At 36.8% G+C, this 21,737-nt stretch overlaps 1 pseudogene; it reads right to left on the bottom strand.

Annotated features, from left to right (window-relative positions):
- Positions 1-19,775: 19,775 nt before the first annotated feature.
- Positions 19,776-19,894, bottom strand: LOC120618729 (uncharacterized; annotated as a pseudogene).
- Positions 19,895-21,737: the final 1,843 nt, after the last annotated feature.

Here is a 21,737-nt window from a genome sequence, read left to right as displayed (position 1 = left end):
GTTTGTAAGAAAGGTTGGAAGACACGTGCTCAAGCATGCCAGTCTTCGATATTGAATGAGTGTCGACATAACAATTTTTTCCTTTTCTCTTTGTTCTTTTTTCTCTTGGCCTTCACACTATAATTCTTAATTCACACTACAAAAACTGTAAGTGACATACCATTGTGATAGGAACTGGTCATAGATAAAAGGTTATATCCAAGCTTGAAAGAGCTGAATTCAGTCTTTTCAAGAAGAGCTGCCTTATACATTCTCATTACCAGCTTAGCTTTCTATGAAGGATGCACTGGAGAAGTAGTGAATCACAAGGTATTTGTTATCAGTAAATCAAGGGGTTGATGCCTCTGTAGCTATTTGTAATTTTTCTGCTTGTATTTTCAAAAACAAGCCACTGCAGATAAAATTTATTATGTGCCTTCTCTTCTTTTAAAAATATACCACTAATGGCAACTACTGACTCTTAGACTGTGACATAAAAAGTTGATGTGATTAGCAATCACTATGTCATGCATTGGTTTTTTTTGTTATTTAGTTTGCTGCTACTTGCAATGGCTATTGGTATTTGCAAATGGCATCTTAGCTTCATGATCTGCCTGATTCTTTTGCTTCCAGGATCACTCATTGTATTAGTTAGCTTTTGTTGTAGACAAACTCCCTAAAACATAGCGACTTAAAACAACAACCACTTATTAGTGCACATAAGCTATGAGTCAATTCAGTGCTTCTGCTGAGCTGAGGCAGACAGGTGAATAGCTAGGCTCACTCATGTTTGTGGTCAGCTGGAGACTTGACTGGAGACTGTATGTGAGTGAGGATGGCCTCCTTTGCATGTCCGGTGGTTGCTTCACTATTGTTAGAGAAAATGGGGATGACCAGGCCACATACCTCTCACCATCCAACAATCTGAAAGCTGTTAGGCCTGTGGAGGCCCACGTGCAAAACTCTCGGGTTGTAACTTCCTTTGTTCTATCAATCATGATGAGCCACAAGGCCAGCCCAAATTTAAGAGGTGGGGAAATAGAGTCTACATCTTGATGGAGGAACTGCAAAGTATTGTGGCCATTTTTGCCATATATCACAGTCATTTTCTCTTATGGCGTGTCCTCCTTTATAGTTTTCCAATTGTAAAATCTATGCTATGTAGTTACTTTTCCTTGATTCACCTGGCTTATGGCTGATTGATTCTCTCTGGTTATAGATTGGAAATTTTGCTGTCTTGCCTTCTCCTTAAACGTTCAAACAAGTATACCTTGACCCAGTCAGTGTGGGTAGTGGAAAGAGCACTAGGTTCTTGGTTTTATTGTAATATGTCAAGAGGCAATTGGAAGAGTTTTTGCAAGTAAAGCCTCTGCCACAATTTTAGAATTGCTCTGAGCAAGTTCACCTCTGAGCAGTGGAGAGGGCACTCCAGTCACCAATCAGCATCCTAGCTGCTTTCCTTTAGAGGAAGGTCATCTTTTCCTAATTCACACATGGGCAACATATAGGCCAATGGCATCCTGATTAAAAGTTCTCTGAGTCCCAATTTCATCAGCTGCAAATTAAATTGGGAAAACTCTTAATACAACACTCTTTCATGATAAAAATTTTCAACAAATTAGATATAGAAGGAATTTACTTCAATATAATAAAGGGTATACATGATAACTAACATGATATTCAATGGTTAACAGCTAAAATTTTTTTCACTAAGATCAGGAATAATGCAAGGATGCCCATTTTTACCACTTTTATTTAACATAGTACTGGAAGTCCTAGCCAGAGCAACTAGGCAACACAAAGAAATTAAAGTAATCTAAATTGGAAGGAAGAAGAAAAATAATCTCTGCTTGCAGATGATATGATCTTGTAGGTGGAAAACTCTAAAGGCTTAGAAATAAACTTAAACCAAGGAAGTGAAAGACTTGTATAGTGAAAGCTACAAAACATTGATGAAAGAAATTAAAGAAAGCACAAATAAATGAAAAGACATTATGTGTTCATGGATTGAAAGGCTTCATACTATTTAAATGTCTGTACTACTCAAAGTGATCTACAGATTCAGTGCAATTTCTACCAAAATCCCCATGACATTTTCTAGAGAAATAGAAAAAAATTCTAAAATTCATAGAGAACCACAAAAGACCCATTTAGCCAAAGTAATCTTTAGCAAAAAGAACTAAACTGGTGGCATCGTACTTTATGGCTTCAAAGTATATTACAGAGCAACAGTAATTAAAATAGTATGTTACTGGCATATAGACCAATGTAACATAACTGAGATCCCAGAAATAAACCCATGCATACACAGCCAGCTGATCTTTGACAGGGGAGCCAAGAATATACAACGACTTAAAAATACCCCTTTCAATAAATAGTATTGGGAAAATTGGATATCCACATGCAAAATATGAAACTAGACCCCTCTATCATACACAAAAATCAACTCAAAATAGATTAAAGATTTAAAAATAAGACCTGAAACTATAAAACTCTTAGAAGAAAAGCTTTATGACATTGGTCCTGACAATTAATTTTTCGATATGACACCAAAATACAGGCAATAAAAGCAAAAATAGACTAGTGGGATTACATCAAACTAAAAACTTTTGCACAGCTAGGAGACGATCAATAAAGTAAAAAGGAAATCTATAGGGAGATAATATTTGTAAACCACATTTGATAAAGGGTTAATTTCTAAAATATACAAGGAATTCCTAAACTCAATAGCTAAATAAATAAATGGCTAGAAAGATAATCCAATTAAAAATTAGGCAAAGGACTTGAGGGGACATTTCTCTAAATAACATATACAAATAGCCAACAGATGATTGACATCACTAATCATCAGGAAAACGCAAATCAAAACCACAATGAGATAGTGCCTAATACCTGTTGGGATGGTTATTACAAAAAAAAAACAAAAAAAAGGAAAAATAAGTGTTGATGAGGATGTGAATAAATTGAAACTATTGTTCGCTTTTGATGGGAATGTATAATAGAGTGCAGCCAGTATAGAAAACAGCATAGTGGTTCCTTAAAAAAATAAAAATACAATTACCATGTATTTTATTTCTGGGTATATATCCAAAAGAATTGAAATCAGTATTTTGAAGAGATATCTGCACTCCCATGTTTATTGCAGTCTTATTCACATAGTGAAGATATAGAAATAACCTAAAATTTCATCTATGGATTAATGGGTAATGCTATATACATGCAATGGAATATTATTCAGCCTTTAAAAAAGAAGGAAGCTCTACCATATGTGACAACATAGAGGAACCTGGAGGACATTATGCTAAGTGAAATAAGCCAGTCACAGAAGGAAAAATACTGCATGATTTCACTTATGCAAGGTATCTAAACTAGTCAAACTTGTAGAAACAGAAAATAAAATGGTAGTTGCCAGGGATTGGGCATTGGGGAAAATGGGGTGTTGCTGTTCAATGGGTATATAGTTTCAATTATGCAAGATGAATGAGTTCTAGAGATCCGTTGCACAACTTGGTGCCTGTACTTAACAATACTGTACTGTGCACTTAAAAAATTGTTGAGAGGATATATCTCCTGTTCTTACCACAATAATAATAATAAAAAAAAACCTCTTTTTCCATCTTCGTCATAAGGTTGTCAAGGATCCAACGATACAATGCCCATGAAATCTTTGAAAAACTATATAGTGTAGTAAAACTTCTCGGTTGCCATTTTAACACTGTTTAATACCAATGGACAGCTTTTGTTTTAAAATCTTTCAGTAATGACCATGCTGTTTGTCATTTTAAGGATCACTCATCATGACTAATGAAACTATTCAGGAAGACTATATAATGTGTTAATTGCCATTATGCAACCAAAAGACTATTTGCTAAGCTTCTATTGTGTATTCAGCAACATTCTAAACACTGTGGGAAATAAAAGTTTAGATGAACATCATCATTGTCTTTAATCATTTTAAAATCTATTTAAGAAAATGAAACCATCACAAAACTATTAGCAAGGAATGAAGTAGTAAAGAACCAGGAAATGAGCAGTTTTAGAGCCCAGCTCAAGTTCAGTGAAGAAGATTCCAGAGGTGTGAGTGCTCCTGGAAACAGTGGGACCTCAGAGAGTTAGGAAGAGCTGGCTAACAGGAGAGGAGAAAGGCAATTACAATTGCTAATGGCTATTTTATTGGTACCATTCTGCTTTTTAGGCTCTCCAAAACCATAAGGATCTTCCTGATTTAGTTATCAGTCATGAGGCAGTGTGCGTGTGTCAATCATTAGACAGAATTCTTTCTCTAACTTGGAAAGAATTTTCTCCATACATGTAAGGTTTTCTTGGTGCAGGCTTGTGCATGACCTTGGCCCTTTTTAAATTGTAAAATATTTTATAGAAACTTTACAGCCAGCATAATATTTGACAGGAGGATATATCTGATCTTGATGATAATCATCAGAAATCTACATTGTTTTTATCATGCTTTCAGAAGATATGCAGTTACTAGATTCACCCAGAGATACATATCAATCAGCAACCAAATTAATTTACATCCTCATTTCATAGCGTTTCTTTCTTTTTCCTTCAACAGTTTTTTAATGTAGTGTTTCCCAAAGTGTGGTCTGTGGGCCACCCACACCAAAATCCAATAGCTGGTAAAAAATTAGATTCCAGAAGCCTATCTCGGCTCTCTTGAATCAGGAGGGCTCAAGAATCTACATTCGTATGAGGTTTTCAGATGATCTTTTGCACATCGATGTTTAATAATCATGCCTAATGCTTGCTAAACTTATAAAAATTTTGATGTCCCCTTCATCTCCGCCTTCCAATCAAATCAGATCTCTGATATTAGAATCTTGGCATCAGTGTTTTTAAACCTCCAAGGCAATTCCAATATGCAGCCAAAGTTGATGACCATTGGCTTACCTTTCAAGCTTTAATGTGCACATGAACCACATGGGGATCTTATTAAAATGTGATTCTGATTTAGGAAGTCTGGAGTAAGGCCTTAAATTCTGCATATCCAATAAGTTCCCAGATGATGCAGCTGCTGCTGGTCCATGGACCACAATTTGAGTAGCAAGAGCTTAGAGAAAAATACATTTTATTGTTTAATTACCTCGTTCTTCATTGATACAATCTTCCACATGACATATACAATTGAAGCTAATTCTATATTAACTAATATATGGCAAAGCAAAAACTATATTTCAAAGGTTCCTTTTGTTAGCTTTTCATAAAAATAGTATTTCTTTTAAACTTCACACACTGGCCTCCATCCCATCCCAAACATATATTCTCTATTACATCATCATGTGTTTTTTTTTTTTCTTTATAGAACTTAATAACTGAAATCCCTGTTGACTTATTTCTTTCATTTTTGATTTGTCTGTCTCCCCAGTCTACCCCACCATCACGTAGGCCACATAAGGAAGGGTAAGGGTCTATTTATCCTGTTCACAGCTAGAAGCCCAGTGTCTAGAACAATGGCTTTTACATGATGTGTGATCAACAAATAATGTTGAAAGAATGAGTGGTAGTCTAAAATTATCTGGAGGAGAAGAATTAGAATCTATCATATGTTTGTTTAAAATGCTAATTTTGGGGTTCCAACCTTAGAATATCTGTTTCAGTAGTTTTGGTATGGGCTTTAAAGACTCCAGATTGAGAAACAAAGTCCTAACGTGTGTGTTCCTTTCTTGATTGATTGATTGAATTTTCTTAGATAATAGCAATGGATCAGCTATAGCTATTAGAACTCCTTAATTCTTTTAGAAAGGGACTATTTCACAAATATAGAATATATTTCACTCAGCTTATGAGCTAGGGTAGATCTCGATGCTCCCAAACCATGAGCACCATATCAAACTGCACCCGTGATCTACTGACACAATATTTTTGGGTATCAGTCAAAGTAAAATTCATTTCCTATAAGAACTCCAGATGATTCTGATAAGCATTCAATTTTGTGCAGCACCGGATTGTGAGGGACTTGTTATAAGAATAGATGGAACACAAAGCAAGCATTAATGTTGATTCTCCAGACGCATATACACGAAAGCCTTTGAATAACATTCAGTATCTGACAGAAATGCTTTCAGGGCAAGCAATAATACAAAAATCCGATTAACAGATTAAACAATGGGTGCTTTTTCTCTCTCATAACAAGAAATCTGAAGTTAGGTGTTTGCTGGCACTGGGTCAGTAGCTCTGCAGTGCCATCCAGAATTCAGATGGTTTCTACCTTTATCTTCTACCGTCTTCTTATGCTTGCTTTCTTCTTCATGCTTGTAACTTTGTTTGCATGTAGCCAACATAGCTTCAGGCGTCACATTTGCATTCAAATCAAGATGAAGAGCAAAAGGCTCATCTTTTTATCTAAAAAGAAAACTCTTTCCCAGGAGCTCTCTCAGAAGACTTTTTTTTCCCTCTTGGCCCGAACTTGGCATTCTACTCCAGCAGCAAAGTCTGGCGATGTGAGTAGATAGCGCTCCAGAACATAGCTGGAGGTGGCCAGCGAGAAGGGTTTGGGAGGGGTTTTTAAGTAGCCAAGGAACAGCCACACATGCCTCTTGTGGGAACACTGTTCAGCCCATGGTGGTGTCCAAGAGGGATACTTCCACCTTCATTTGCTCCCTTCTGTCTATGCTTTTATAGGCTTATATTTCCATTTGCCTAGAGAATTTCCCCCAAGTGACTGATTCTCACTTCCAAATTATATTTTTAATTGAGCTATAGTTGACCTATAACTTTATATTAGTTTCAGCTGTACAACATAATGATTTGATATTTGTATATACTGCAAAATGATCACCACAGTGAGTATAGTTATTATCTATCACATATAGTTACAATTTTTTTTCTTGTGATGAGAACTTTTAAGATTCACTCTCTTAGCAACTTTCAAATATACAATACAGTATTATTAACTGTCGTCTCTATGCTGTCCATTACATCCCCAGGGAGGAGTTCCAGTGCAGGCCAAGTTCTGCTGCTGCTTGTGTCCTACCTGGAGCCATCTGGTAGGAGCTACAAAGTGATCTGTGGTTAGTAGCTGCCTGTGCTGAGTTTAGAGGTACCTGTGAGTGGTTATGCTGTGAATGGAGGCCAGCTGCCACTAGTGCCAGGCTTGGGGCTACTTAACAAGATGTACAGGGCACGCCGAGGCCAGTCACTGCTTGTTTGAGGTTTGTGGACTTTTGAGAGGTTTTAGGAAAGTCTGCAAAGAGGGATCAGGCTGGCTGCTTCTGTGGATTAGCCTCTGAAAGAGGCTTGGATGGGCATGTAAATTGGGTGGAGCAGGGTCTTTGAGAGTAAGCAGGGTAGGTTGAGAACAATGTTAACTAAGTTAATGGAGATTTAGATTTGGCTCCCATCTGCTCCTTTAGGCTGTATGGGAAGAGGGCTCAAGAGAGGAACAATGGTGCCTGCTGGCTCTTTACTCTCAGAGAAAGCTGCTCGTCCAGCACTCATCCTGGAGCCAGATATTTCAGTTCCTTTCTGTATATTCCTGGCACCTTTTGAGCCACTTCCCTTCTCTGGAGCTTAGGGCGAGTGTTTGTGGGGAGTGAGTCTGTGCTTGGGCCCTTTAAGAGGATGCTTAGGACTGCAGCAGCCCTCTGTCTCACCCAGACTGAGTCCCTGCTGATTTTCAAAGCCAGCTGAAAGTTAAGTAACTTGCCCAAGGTCACATGGCTTGTGAATAGTAGAGTGGGATTCAAATACAGGCAATTTGGTTCTAGAGTGCATTCCGTTAACCATAATAATAGAGTGTATTTCCTTCCATATGTATTTAAAGTCCACTTACTAAAGAAACATAAATTAGCCAAACAAAGTTAGGCTTCATCAATTGCTTCAGGAGGGAAAATGCACATGAAGGGAATAGTTAGGCACGTCAAAAGGGAAGATCAATGAAGGGTACTTAAAGGATTTGGGGGCAGGAGTTAGTTAGGGGAAGGTCTTAGCAGAGATAGCTCAAGAATTTGTAACTAGGTGAGTTACTAGAACATTTAGTGTTCTTATCTTTAGAACACATGATTCTATGTGGAATTTCTATTAGAGCAATTGGGTCTGAGCTGGAGTAAGAGAATTTGAGCTTGTTTTCATGTCATATTTTAGTACAGTTTGTCTGTTTTGTAAGTCATGTAGTTTTGCTAGTTCGTATTTATATTTCAGTTTATAGTACCTTCCTCACCAGCTAGCTGCCGGCAGGGTCATTTTTCATCTGTAACTTTCCCCTTCTGGTCATCCTTCAGTCTCAGTGGAAGGATAGGCCATTATCTTTCAAGGAAATGATGAATGAAGATCCATGCCACTATTCAGTTATTTGTGATTATGTGTTGAGTGTTTGCAATCTCAGGCATTTTTTTTTTGTTGGATAATTATTTGTGGAACCTTCTGAAGCAAAAGTGGCTCCGGAGTTATTTACACTTAGTACTGTGGCATAGAAACACCGAGATAAGAAATTAAGTGAAACATGATCCATATGTCCCCAAAGCTACTTAAATCTTTTAGTAAACAAGTGTTTTTTTTTCTTTGATTTGATATAGGTAGTTCAACTTTGTTAGTGTCTGGAAGATGAATCCTATTTCTAGTAATAGTTGGGAATAAGGATATCAGGAGTACCATGATCAAAAAATAAGAGTGCCTACTAATAATTTAAATTCTTGAACCAGCAGGGAAGGAAGAAAATAATCAAAGGATAAAGAACAAAAACTTGCAATGAAGCATGTGATTTTGGGAATCTGGGGTCTTGGGCTTAAGCCATCTACTTCACATTATCTTCTGTTTCTGGACCAAAATAGCCCAGCAATTCTTGACTCAGTCATAAATGAATGTCCAAAGTGATGAGGGTAATGGTATCCATGGATTTATTCTCTCTAGTATCAATGGTCCTTTACTGATATTCTTTAGATGTCCCCCCTCCCTCCTCAAAAATCTAATTTCCCTAATACTTCAATCGGTAACAATACTTTTTTTTTTGGCTGAGAGAGGGGAACTCTCATCACAAATACCAAGAAAAAGTTCTGAGTTCATGTTCTGTGTACTTTAGTACAGAACTACATCAGTGCAAATGCGTAACTGCCTATTTGAATATGTAACATAAAAGGGCATTTCATCATTAATTTCCCCTAAAACACTCTTGCACCTGCAGAGTTTCTTAAGGTTCTTTTTATTTTTTTCTTTAGGGGGAGTATCTTGAAGTACAGGGACTCTCAAGCACCCAGAGGCCAACAACTGCAGATGTCTGCCTGAAGGCAAAGATTTGATTGGGTTGATGAAACCAGCATGGTATGTCCTAACAAAACAGTGATCTACAGAGATTATGAAGCTCGAAGTAGTTTTAGTTCTAAAGATATGCAAACTCTATGCCTGCAAAAGGGATGGGAGGTTCTGTAACAAAAGTATGGAATGATTTCCAAATGTGTACCATTAAGAACTAGAATTTTGGTTGACATTAAGGATTTGTTTTACATACATTAATTCTGTGTTGTTGGGCATAGTAAGAGAATCTGTGATAGTCTCAAATATGGCTTAAATAGAGGAGAAAAGAAGGTTCTTTATTGCCATGCATTTGGGATCTGTGTTATTGTTAATAATCTGATGTGGGACTCTTGGAACTTTTTCCAGAATTTAAACTAAGTATTAGTTTTTAAAATAAAACTGGTATCAACATTTACTTTTTAAAAATCTCTAAAAGCTTTTTGGCTACCTAAAATATATCAAAGCACAATATTTGGAATAAGAATGATTAAGTAAATTTCCTTTGATTAATAAATTATCTTCCATGTAAAACAAAAGAAGAAAGCAAAACTGTTTTCTTAAAGTTAAACCAGCCAAGAGGCTTGTTTTAAAACTATTGGGTTTGCCTATCCTTGATTATTCTTTTCTGATTCACATAGAGGCCTATACTATTGCTAACAAACCTAATCATTTTGCTAAATTACTACAGTCGCACTGCTCCAAGTTAGATTCTTTATGGTACTACATAAAAATTAAACATTTAGCAGACTTAGTCACACCATATAATTGCAAAAGTTCTTAAGTCTAGGTCAACTTGAGCAAGTTTGTTCTTGATTTATGTGCTACCTCCTAAAATACGTCAAGGTATTTATTTGCTTTCAGAATATACACCTCCTTTCACTGAAGAAAAGTAAGGCTAAGAGAGATTGTGACTGGTGATTGCACACTTACCTAAGATAATATTTTGGTCATACCAATTTAAAAAGCTTACTCTTGGGATCTCTTATTATTTGCACATATTATCTCAAATATGTTCTAAATTATTTTCTTTCTTCTTTGAGCCTAAGAGCTATGAAGCCAAAACTTTCTACTCCTCTGACCCAATAAATGCAGGCAATTAGATGAAAAAGCCCCTTTAAATGCTGGGTTGAGCACACCAGGTATCATTCTCAGACTTATCTAGATCCAAGGGTTAGTCTCAAAAATCTCCAGACTCATGCTATAAAATTTTCAGAAATATTTATTGGAAAAAACATTCAAACTTTTGAGCTATCACATAATCTGTCCTATCTTTTAAGCTGTATACTTAGAAGCCATCATGCCATTCAGAATAGTAGGGTGATACAATATAGGACTGATAGATGATTGTTTGTGTTATTTAGCTTTAGGAGAACTAAGAGATATCTCATATTGGAAGTCAAACTTTTTGTTGTTGATTTCTAACATTATTTCAAACATATTTATTCTGCTATTGTCAATAGTGCTTTCATTTCAGTTAACTCCAGATAATAAATATATATCTAACCAATAAATAAATCAGCATATTCAGAAAGAACCTTACTTTTAAAAAACTTGATGTATTCTCTCAGATCTTGAAACTGATAAAATGTCCCATCATTAAAATCAAAGACGCAAATTGAGATAATTAAATAATAATTCTAGGCTCTCTTTTCTCCTCTTGCTATATTGATCAGCTGTTATTCCTCTGTGAGATGGAGTGGGACTGCCATTTGCTCCTTCATTGTGCCTTGAGTTAAGAAGAAGCCAATTTTAGGGGGAAGAATGAGCTGATTGGATCACTTTTAAACCAGTGAAGAGAACATGTACCCTGCTCATCTCTCCAGAATGTTAGAAGAGTCAGTCTCATACATGACTCACTCTTACCCATAGCTCTTTCATATCAACACTGAAAATAGAACTAAGAAAATTTAAGAGTTAACTGCATATAACCAGTTTAGTGTTCTTTAGGAATAGACAAAGCTTTTTTCCCCTGAAAGTTTGATTACTGAGCAACCAGAAACAGAATGTTGTCAATCTAGTCTTGAATAGTAGACTTGGAAAGTTTTAACTAGGATTTTGAGAAATTTTTTTTTTTATTTTTTAGCTTTATTTTCGAGTATGAGCAATGATCAGACCAAATGGATCTGCTATGGAATCAGCCTCTCACAAAGTCCCAGGAAATCTGATGATAAGAACCTAACCCCCCACCCACCTGCCATCCTCTTGTCTCCTCATTTTAGTGTACCCTCCACTTTTCTGCCAGAGTTATCTATTTAAAATTTCAAGCTAACCATGCTATTTTTTGGCTTAAAAGTCTTTGCTGGGTCCCTAGAGGAAATGGGGTACAAGGTAAAGGGTAGAAAGGTAGAAGATAAAGTCCAGTCTCCTCAGCTAGGAACTCATAATCTGGTCCCCAAATTTCCAGACTCTTCTCTTATGACCCAGCTTGTCCTCAGCCATGCTAAGATTTTCACTTTCTCTTGAACATGTTGACTGTTCTGCATGATTCTACTTGGAATGTCCTCTCTCCAGCAAGATCTATGTATTCCAGATAGCATTTCCTCTGAGGAGTCTGTCTCTCCACTTACCTTTTCTCATTCTGATCAGGAAGAAGAAACAATGCCCTGACTCTGAACTTGTCACATGACACTTTTGGTAGTTAGTTATATATTCACGAGTCTGTCCTACTAAGTTGCGAATTCCTTAATTGAAAGGATAGTTTATTATCCAACTTCATTCTCCCAGTTGTTTTTTTTTTGTACAGATGTGGTACATAACAAATATTCAAGAATTGTTGAATTTCAGAGTGTTTGTTGAACAAATGTGGGCAGGACATGATATAAATGCGTGATGATAATTTTAAAATAATGACTGATTTATTTTTGGTTCCCATTACTTAGTCTGCTAGAGAAGTGATGTCCAATATAAATATAATGTAAGCCACAGATGCAAGCCACATTTATAATTTAAAATTTTCTTGTAGCCACAATAAAAAAGTAAAAAGAAACAGGTAAAATTAATTTTAGTGGTATTTTTTATTTAACCAAATATAACCGATATTATCATTTTTATGTGGTATTAATACAAAAGTGATTAGTGAAATATTTTGCATTTTTAAAACTCTTTGAAATGCAAAATGTATTTTTCACAACTCAGTTTGGACTAGCCACATTCCAAGTACTCAATAGCCTCATATAGTTGTGGGTACCCTATTAGACAGCACAACTCTAGAGATTTCTACTTCCATTTGGGAAGTTGCTGGGTGCTCTATAATAAATGCTTCAAGGGAGGCATGATAAATCAGAATGAGAGAAACAAGAATGTTTTTCCCCGGCTTTTGAATTTCAAAAGTCTAGATCCTTTCAGAAAATGGAAAACTTCATGCAGGGGAAATAAAACAGGTTTGGGAGAAAGCTGATGATGCAAAAAGGAGGCTTCTCACAGCATACTCCCACACGTACACCCACAAACAAAGAGTCCCTAGACCAGGGACTCAGGGAAAACTTAAGGGAAAGCAGAAAGTGACTGCTTGGTGTAGGTCCTTGAGAAAGAAAGGTTTGTGCCTCTCTCTGTCATGTCCACAGTAGGAGGAAAACTGAAATTCAATTGGTTTTGGAAATTTGAGAATAGTGGAGGCCTGGGTCTCCTTTCTCAGCAAGAGCTTAGGGAGATGGCAAGTAGAAAAGCTGCTGCATAGTATGTTCAGGCCAATGGACTTGAGATGGCCTCAAAGAATTTCCATGTGCCTTGGAGCTTTATAGTTACCGCCATGCACCCAACAGTAGGTCAGATATGGTGATGGCATTTAATAGGCCCATTGAATTTCCTGTAAGAGAAGCAGAAGGATCCTTCGCCTCAGAAAGAGAGAAGCATGGATATTGGCAGAGAGAGACATAAATAGACAGATATAAACAGATATATACAGATGGACAGACAGATGGACTAAAAGCACAGACATGGTGGAGCCTTGTGGTTAGGAAGGGAGAACAAGCGAGCAGTGACCTATATGGACATGGAGTCAAAGACCAGATAGAAAGAGTACAGCTGGCAAGATGTCACCATGGATAGGTGACGACTCTGATAAAGTGACACCTCTCTTAGGTTTTGGTGCCACATGAGACTTCCTGAAAATTAGACACAACTTCAGGGAGAAAATGACAGGTGAAAATTGACTTGAGCTTAAGTTTCTCTTACCTGAAGCGTGAGGATTTGTAATTAAAATTAAGTTATAAAAAATTATAGGAAGCTACATCTGAACCAGCTGATTTTGTGGACTGAGATTCATGACCACTATGTAAAAGATTCAGGACTCCTGTCAAAATGACTGTATATTTTTAACAGTTTTTAGAATATAATCTTATTCTCACCTATAAATATTTTTCTTCAGAAAGGACTTAAAGTCACAAAAAGAATCTGAAAAATGTTTTCAATTGTACATTATTATTAACTATAACTAAATGTCTACTAGATTCAGAGCATCTAAAAAATTGGAAGACAGATGCCTCTGCAGGTACTCAATAAAGGAGAGAGATTAAACTATAGATGGTGTTGAGTGTTGAGAAATACAGACTTAGGGAAATTAATAATTGTCTCTATTGCTCTAGAGAAGTGCTGGTCATGAACAGATGTCATCTTTCTTCAGGGCTTCAGTGTACCTGTTGCTCTTGCTACCCTGCTTCAGGAGTCATTGGCGAGAAAAGAGAGGAAAAGCCAAACTGTATGAAAATGAGGATCAGTTGTAAATTTTTTATAAGGAAGTAACTAGAGATTATTGGGCCTGAATTCAGAGGGAGTAGCTAAAAGCCCTTTCTATATATATAGAAATCTGTGTTTTTTTCTAACTATTATGGGAGGTTAGATGTTGAGGGTTGGGGAAGAATGCAGATTAAGTGTAGATTAAGGTTAGAATATATTTAGAACCAATATTTGATGAGGTGTGACATAAACTCTAAAATTATGTTAGTCTCCAAAGACTTATGTCATATATGTTTGACATCTTCTCTTCTAAAACTGAGAGAGAAATAATGAAAAGCTCAGTAGTTGCAGAATAAAGACCTTTAACCCACCCCTTCTGGAAAAACTTTGATTCTAATGATCTTGGAAGTTCACCTGAACCAATTTGTCATGAAGAAATAGATTCAAAACTTCCCGACCAGCTCAGAAAAGTGCAAGAGAATTAGCAGGGAAGTGACAAATTGAGGATATTCTAAGAAAAACTACTTCGAAAGATATGATTTCTCTGAGAATTAAATATATTGAAAATTTTTAAAAGAGCTAGAAAAAGAGAGACTAAATTACCAAGAAAAGAATTGTCCCTAACTATGGGGTGCACTTTGCCTCACAGACCTTGCTTTCTCATTTCTATCGTCTCCCTAGGAAAGCCCGTCTCCTACCCCTTTCCTCATGCCATCAGGGGCTCGTTAAAGACTCTTTTTTTCTTTTTTCCTTAGACGAGATAAAGGAGAGAACATAAGTGTTCACTTATGGAATGGGACAGAGGAATGCAGAATAGTAGACAGGCATTTTTCTTACTTTCCCATCAGAAATCTTTCAACAGATCTGGTTTAGTGATTACTGCTTGTGCTGGGAATTACAACAGTTCTCTGCTGTTTTTTATTTCTTAAAAAGTGAAATAGTCATTTCACTTTTTCTCAGATATTTCTTAAAAGCCAGCAGAAGAAAGTTTGGAAGCTAGAGTCTAAACAAGCACAGAACATTCCTGAAGATGTTCATTCTGTGCCCATGTCAATATCCTCTCCTTGGAATTCAATGGATTCCTATGTTGTAGCAGCTGTTGTATTAATAGTGGTAGTAATAGTAGTAAGTGGAGTATTGAATATTTATTGAGAGTTGATTAGATGTCAGGCACTGTAGCAAGCACTTAAACTGGAACATCTAATTTGATTTTCATTATAACTATTATTATTTCATTTTTAGAGATGAAAAGACTGAGGCTTAGGGAGATTAAATAACTTTACCAACGTCACATAGATAGCAAAATGGCAGAGTGAGGAGGCAGTGCTTGAACCTGTGTTGTCTTTTATCTTGAAATGTAATACTGAGTGCCTACCGCAACCAGGACTGGGTATATAATTTGCAGGGCCTATTGCAAAATAAAAATGTGGGGCCCCTAGTTAAAAAATTATTAACAAAGTCAAGATGGCAACATAGAGCATTAAACCAAATTTGGGGCCTGATGTGACAGCACAGATCCCAGGCCCATGAAGCTGGTCCTGACTGCATCCTAAATTCTGGAAATACAAATGTAAATAATATCTAGTTCATGTCCTTAAGGGGCTACAGTTTAATCAGGAAAACAGATATATGACCAGAGAATTATCAGGTAAGATAAAGCTACAGAAGTCAAACACAGAGTGCCCACCACCTACCCTGGAGCTTGAGGCAATGATTAGTAATTATTGTTTGTAGTTAACACAGTAATGGAATGACCTCTCTTGGCTGTCCTTTCTTTTTTATCCCTTTCTTTCCTTCTCTGGTTGAGAAATATGACACAAGAGACTGAGAAATAGGGGTAAAATGTAGCCTTACCACTGATAAACTGATGGAGAAGTGGCTCCAGGTGTGTGGCTGAATGAGCTTGCTCCCACACTACTCCTGATTGAAGAATCCAGCTACTTGGACCCAGGCTCTGCTGGATGGTTGGGAGACCTACAGCCTATCCATGTAGGGAGACCTGCTCCACACAGCCCCATTGCACATGAGGAGCAGAACAGATCCATTCTATAAGTGGCAGATCCAACAGAAGTTCTCAGGGTCTTCCGAAGGAGCAGAAGTATGAGTGAGCAGGGGCGAGCTGTCAGCAGTGTTGTTCAGTGTGATCCCTCTAAATGGAATCTCAAGGAGAGTGAAATGAGCATCTCTTCCAGTAGGTCTTATAATTTTTGTTTTAGGGTAGATTGAGTCACACTTTAATCTGAGTACCAAACCTTTATATTTTGGCATTTTGCAGGCCTATCAAGCAGAATGAGGGTGGTATTTTACTAGATCCCATGATTTTTCTTATAATTCTATGATTTTTGAGAAATGGAAAAAGAGTCTGTAATCAGAATATCATTCTCCCAAATTCTTCAGTCCTCAAGGAGTAGGGAAAAGGATCTTCTCTCTAGATAGTGAGAAGCTTCTAGTTTATCCTTTTAAAGGCAAAAGTTTCCATTTTAGTGTTCTGAGTTAGATTAGAGATTAATAAATAGAGATTGTTTTGAGTGGCTGTAAGTGGATGAAGATCCTAAAGCCTTCTTTGTTAGAGATGTTTATTATACTAATAAATAGGAAATTAGAAAACAAAGAAATGCTTTAAAAAATTGGCCTCCATAGTGGGCTTTCTTTCCCTCCTCTTGTTAAAGTGATGTTATGAAAATGTTTCATTTTTATTTATTAGTTTACTAATGGTGTGAGAAAATTCCAAGGATAGTTGTGTGTGTGTGTGTGTGTGTGTGTGTGTGTGTGTGTGTGTAGGACAGTGTCTTTCAAAGTGTGATTCTTGGACCAACTGTACCAGAATCCCTAGGGAAACATTAAAAATGTATATTCCTAGATTCTAGCATATTAAATCTGCAGATATCTACATCTATATCATACTCTTTAGGTGAATTTCTTGCAAAATGAAGTCTCAGAGGCCAATAAATCCATTTAAAATGACCTATCTCTACAACATTCAATAATTGTGGTAGATGTGAAGTGGGTGTAGAGCTAATCATAATGTAAGAGTTCAAAAGAGGAAGTATTCACTTTGGGCAGAGTGGATGGGTGAGGCTTTGAGCAGAGGGAGGAAATAGAATTGAACAGGGGAAGGAAGGATATTTCAAATGGGAGAGTGGAAAGGCACTGGCGAAAGTCCTCTTCAGGAGACAGGAGATCGATATTTCATTTGTGATTGGGGTGGGAGATAGAGGCAGGGAACATATAAATCACTGATCCCTTCTGTAATTTTCTTCTTTCTAACAAAGAGTGGAAAATAGTCACTCTCTCATGGGCCTGCATAGTAGTCACTCACCTACATAGCTGATATGTAGAGAAAGAAATGATAGATGTAGATGCTATCTAGGGAGGAAGGTATTACAATAAAGATATTTACTGATTCCATGGAGAGAGAGAGAGGCCAGGCTTCATAATATCCATGACATGTTGATCATAAATTCTCATATGTTTGCAAGACCAAAGGAAATGAATGAATACATTTATCAGCCTCCTTTGAAGCCATAATTTGGGTCTTTCAATAGTTTCTAATTTGGGGATCTAATTTTATTATCGATCTGCATCCCATGTTGACTCTCCTAATAAATCTTTACTCACGTCCCCCCACCTGCAGCTGGAGCCCCTTTGCTTGGGAAATCAGAGCCAAGCTGGAGGCCTGTCCTGGGGTTTGCTTTCCAAGCTGATCTGTAAATCAACAAGCCAAAGGCTGGTAAAATAAACCCATAAACCAGGAACCTGTTTTAGAAACACATTTTAAAGTGTATTTACAGGATTCTCTGACTCCCCCCATTTCATATTTTGCAGCTAGGGTGAGCACGTTTTCTATTTAAGTTTATAGCATCATTAAAAAGAGAAGGGGTAAACCCACAACGAGGACTGTGTTTTTATTTTAATATTATCTTTAAATATAACACATTATTAAATTTCTACAGACTAAGGTGTTGTTTTATTTATTTTCACACTACATTATGAGCCCAGAACTGAGCTCTAGCCACAAAGACTTATGAACAATCTTAGAGCAGGAACACTGGGGTGGCCGCTGATATTCAAGTTGGCATAACGAGCACCTGCATAGCTGCCCGGGGGTCGTCTTACTCCACATTCCCACCTGTCCCAAGCACTTTTCTTTATTCCCTTTTCCCTTCTTTTCTTTTGCAATGACATTTATTGGCTCTGTACTCCCAGGGATATAAGAAGAGAGTAGGATGAGAGTACCTCTTTTGATCCTGAGTGACTCAAGCAACCCTAAAATGTATCTAATATTTGGATCCATACAAGACTTTTTCCACCATTTGGTTCTGTCCCAGGGTCCTTCGAGACCACATAAACATTCAGTTTTCCCTCCCAAGGCCCGCCTTCACTGAATTTTACTCCACCCTAGTTTTAGAAGTGTGAATACTTTGGGGTGCATGCAGAGTAGTGGAAGATAGAAAAAAAGAATCAGAGGTTGGAGAGACATGGGCAGCACATCTTTCAATAAAGGGAGAGACCTGTTTATTGAGATTTGAGCCTTCCAGGTGAATCATTCTGACTGTTGAGCTGCTGTGGTCAGCGGCAGTTCTGGCCTTAGGCAGAATTATGGTACAAGAGGCGTTTGTTTGAGTATCCTCTATGTTGCTTTAGACACCCCCTGCTCTCCAGAGTTCTCTGTATTCTGGGATGTCTTTTCTTTCTGGCAGACATACCAAGAGACCTTATAGCCAACTCAATGACATTTGCCTCGGATTCTATGATTTCCTGGCTTGAATGTTTCTCCTTAATGGCTGCAAGCCTCTTTTATTCTCCTATAACTTGCAGGGCATATATTACACACGTAAGCATATCACTTAGTAAGTGTTCTGTAAATATTTGTTCATTGAGAACAAGGTTATTTTTTTTTTAACCTAAGAATTAACTTTCTTATGGTGAAATTTTAGTTACTGTGACATGAGGATGCATGATATTTTTCAGAAATAGAAACTTCTTTACACTTCCAGTCACATATGTGGTGTTCTTACAGGCTGTGGAAAACTAGAAGCTTCTCAGAGCTCTACAGATGTCTGTTGGGACTGCAAGGCCCAAACCTTCTTAGTGCAATGGCAGTAGCAAATATGAGGCCTAAAGATTAGGTGGAAAGTAAGGGGCAGGGAGTGGGGGGAATTTCAGGTCTTCCGAAAGTATCTGAATTTCTTCTTAAATCTTTTAAAAACTTCCTTCCTACCATCCAAAAATAAACACCTTGCTTGGGATCAGAAAGTTTATGAATATCTGTGTTCTTAGCCATCTGGACTGTTGAAAAGAAGCAGATATGTGAGAACTATTTAACGACAGCACACATCCCATTATTTAATTATATTAATACTTCTTGGAAAAATATGACCTTTTATAAGTATTTTTATACCACACTCTAAAATATTTGTTCAACTGTCATAGTTTTTTAATCCTAATTAGTATAATTAATTATTAGCTAATTTTCCATTGTTGAAGTATTATTTTTATTGCCAGCTAAAATTACTATTTTCATTTGCAGCACAAAACTTTTAAGTGGTTAGGTAAAATATAAAAATATCACAAAACTTCCCTTGAGATACACTGGATACATATTGGAATAATTTTTATTCCTCCCAGTAAAAAGATGGAGAATTTGGCTCTTCTATTAATTCTTACCTCAGCTGATAGTTTTGGACAAGGGTAATTGCCATAACACAAATTATTTTTCTTTATTTTTAAAAATATTTCTTTTAAAAAAAATTTTAAATTTTAGTTATTTATTATTTATTTATTTATTTATTTAGGTGAGGCAACTCTTGGTTGACCTCACAGATTGCAAGGACCTTGTCAGCTTACGATCCCTTATTTTATTTTTTTATTTTTTACATCTACAGCACCTGGTCTTCCAGGGTGGTCTCCCATCCAAGTATTAACCAGGCCCGACTCTGCTTAGCTTCCAAGATCAGACAGAATCAGGCTTGTTCAGGGTAGCATGGCTATAGACACAAATTATTTTTCTCATTTTATAAGAGACATTTTCTAGTTCAGAGTTCATTCCAGTGTTATTTCTGCTTTATAAAATGCATAGGAAATAGAGCTGGAGCTCTTTGGAAATTTCCATATGGTATAGTAGTTATTTTCTCAAAAATTTGTGGAGTCTTATATGTCACTGCTGGAGAGAAAATGCTATTTTATAAGCTAGAATTATTAAATGTATTTTTGTAGGTATGCAATGTTAATTAAAAAATTGAAGAATTTTAATTTTTAGTTACTTTTCATGGTTTCTAGGTTACATTTCGATTTACAGATGGTCCCTGACTTATGATGGTTTGTCTTATAATTTTTTTCTTACTTTATGATGGTGCAAAAACAATACACATTCTGTAGAAAACTATACTAGATTTTTGATCTTTTCCTGGGCTAGCGTTATGTGATATGATACTCTTTTGTGAGGCTGGGCATTATAACATCGGCTTTTTATTAGATGACTTTATGTAAAAGTAGGCGAATGTAAGGCACATTTAAGGTAGGCTAGGCTAAGCTATGATGTTCAACAGGTTAGGTGTATTAAATATGTTTTCAACTTACAATATTTTCAACTTATGATAGGTTTATTGGGATGTAACCCCATTGTACGTCAAAGGGCATCTGTACAAGAAGTTCCTTGTTTTGATTTGTAGCTTTTCATGGAATGGAACATGTTTTAATTAGAAAGAGGAAAAGTAGGTCAAGTTAGTTAAATAAGAATCAACAATGCCTGATTCAAAGTCTTGAGGCCAATTTATCCCACTGCGCCTCTCATTCCTATCATCCTTTGCCAAGATTCAACTGCAGAACTTATCGTCTATCTCCTGAATGCACAACCTGATATGGCACTGTGCCTTTTCCTCCTGACTCGTTCTATTTCCACTGTGTCTTCTGGAAACCCATTTAGTATATACCAAAATGAATAAATCTTATTTTTTTTCTCTTAGCAGTACCCTCATGAAGTGTTTTGTGGGGTGAATGTTTTGATGAGCTCACTCAGAGGCTAGGTCTCCTGGACCTATGGACTAACTAATGCCCCAAAAGAACAGGGTCAGAACTAAATTGCTCTGGGTAAGAAAGGAGGTGGGGTAAATATAAGAGCCATGCAAGAGAAATGTCTAGGAACAGAGAATGAGACTTAACAGCTGGTGACCGGATAAGTGACTTGAAAAACTTATCTAACGAGGATTTTTGGAAAGAAGTGCTATAGTGCTGAGTGACATAACTACCCATGCTCAATCTCAAATTCTTAAGTAAACTTTATATGTTTATCTGATGCTCTCTGTAATAGTGTTACTTTGGTGGGAGAAGGTAAAGAAGTACAGAATATTACTTCAGGTCTGACATGAGACAAAAAATAAAGTTGATCTAATGTGTTCCACTATTTCTCTCCTTTTGACCCCATAAAATTTCTTGAAAAAATGGTCTTCTGTCTCTACTGCTCTAGTTTGCTTGATGTACTCTCCCTGGTCAACTTAACCCCTGCCTATGCCTTGAACTACTATTAATAGCTGTAGATGATTCTCAAGGTTGTTCTCTAATCCAGTCTTCTCTCCAGAACTTCGGGCTTATATATCCATTTCTACTTGGATGTTATGTAGGCCTGAACTTCATGGTCAGACTTCCAGGTTCCTCATCAATGTCAACATGTCAAATATGCACACTATCTTCCTCTCCTTTTTCTTAAATCTCTGCCTCTCAGGCTTTCTGCAACCTACTGTTATCAGTATTGACTAAACATTCAAAGCTAAACATCATACTAGACTCCTTCTTCAACCACCCTATTCAGTCATGAAACCTTATTGAGTTTATCTTCAATA

This window comes from Pteropus medius, unplaced genomic scaffold, assembly GCF_902729225.1.
Source record: "Pteropus medius unplaced genomic scaffold, Ma_sr-lr_union100, whole genome shotgun sequence".
In the NCBI taxonomy this organism is placed as follows: Eukaryota; Metazoa; Chordata; class Mammalia; order Chiroptera; family Pteropodidae; genus Pteropus; species Pteropus medius.
The sequence above is the reverse complement of the archived record's forward strand: the minus strand, read 5'-3'. Positions and strand labels throughout refer to the sequence as shown.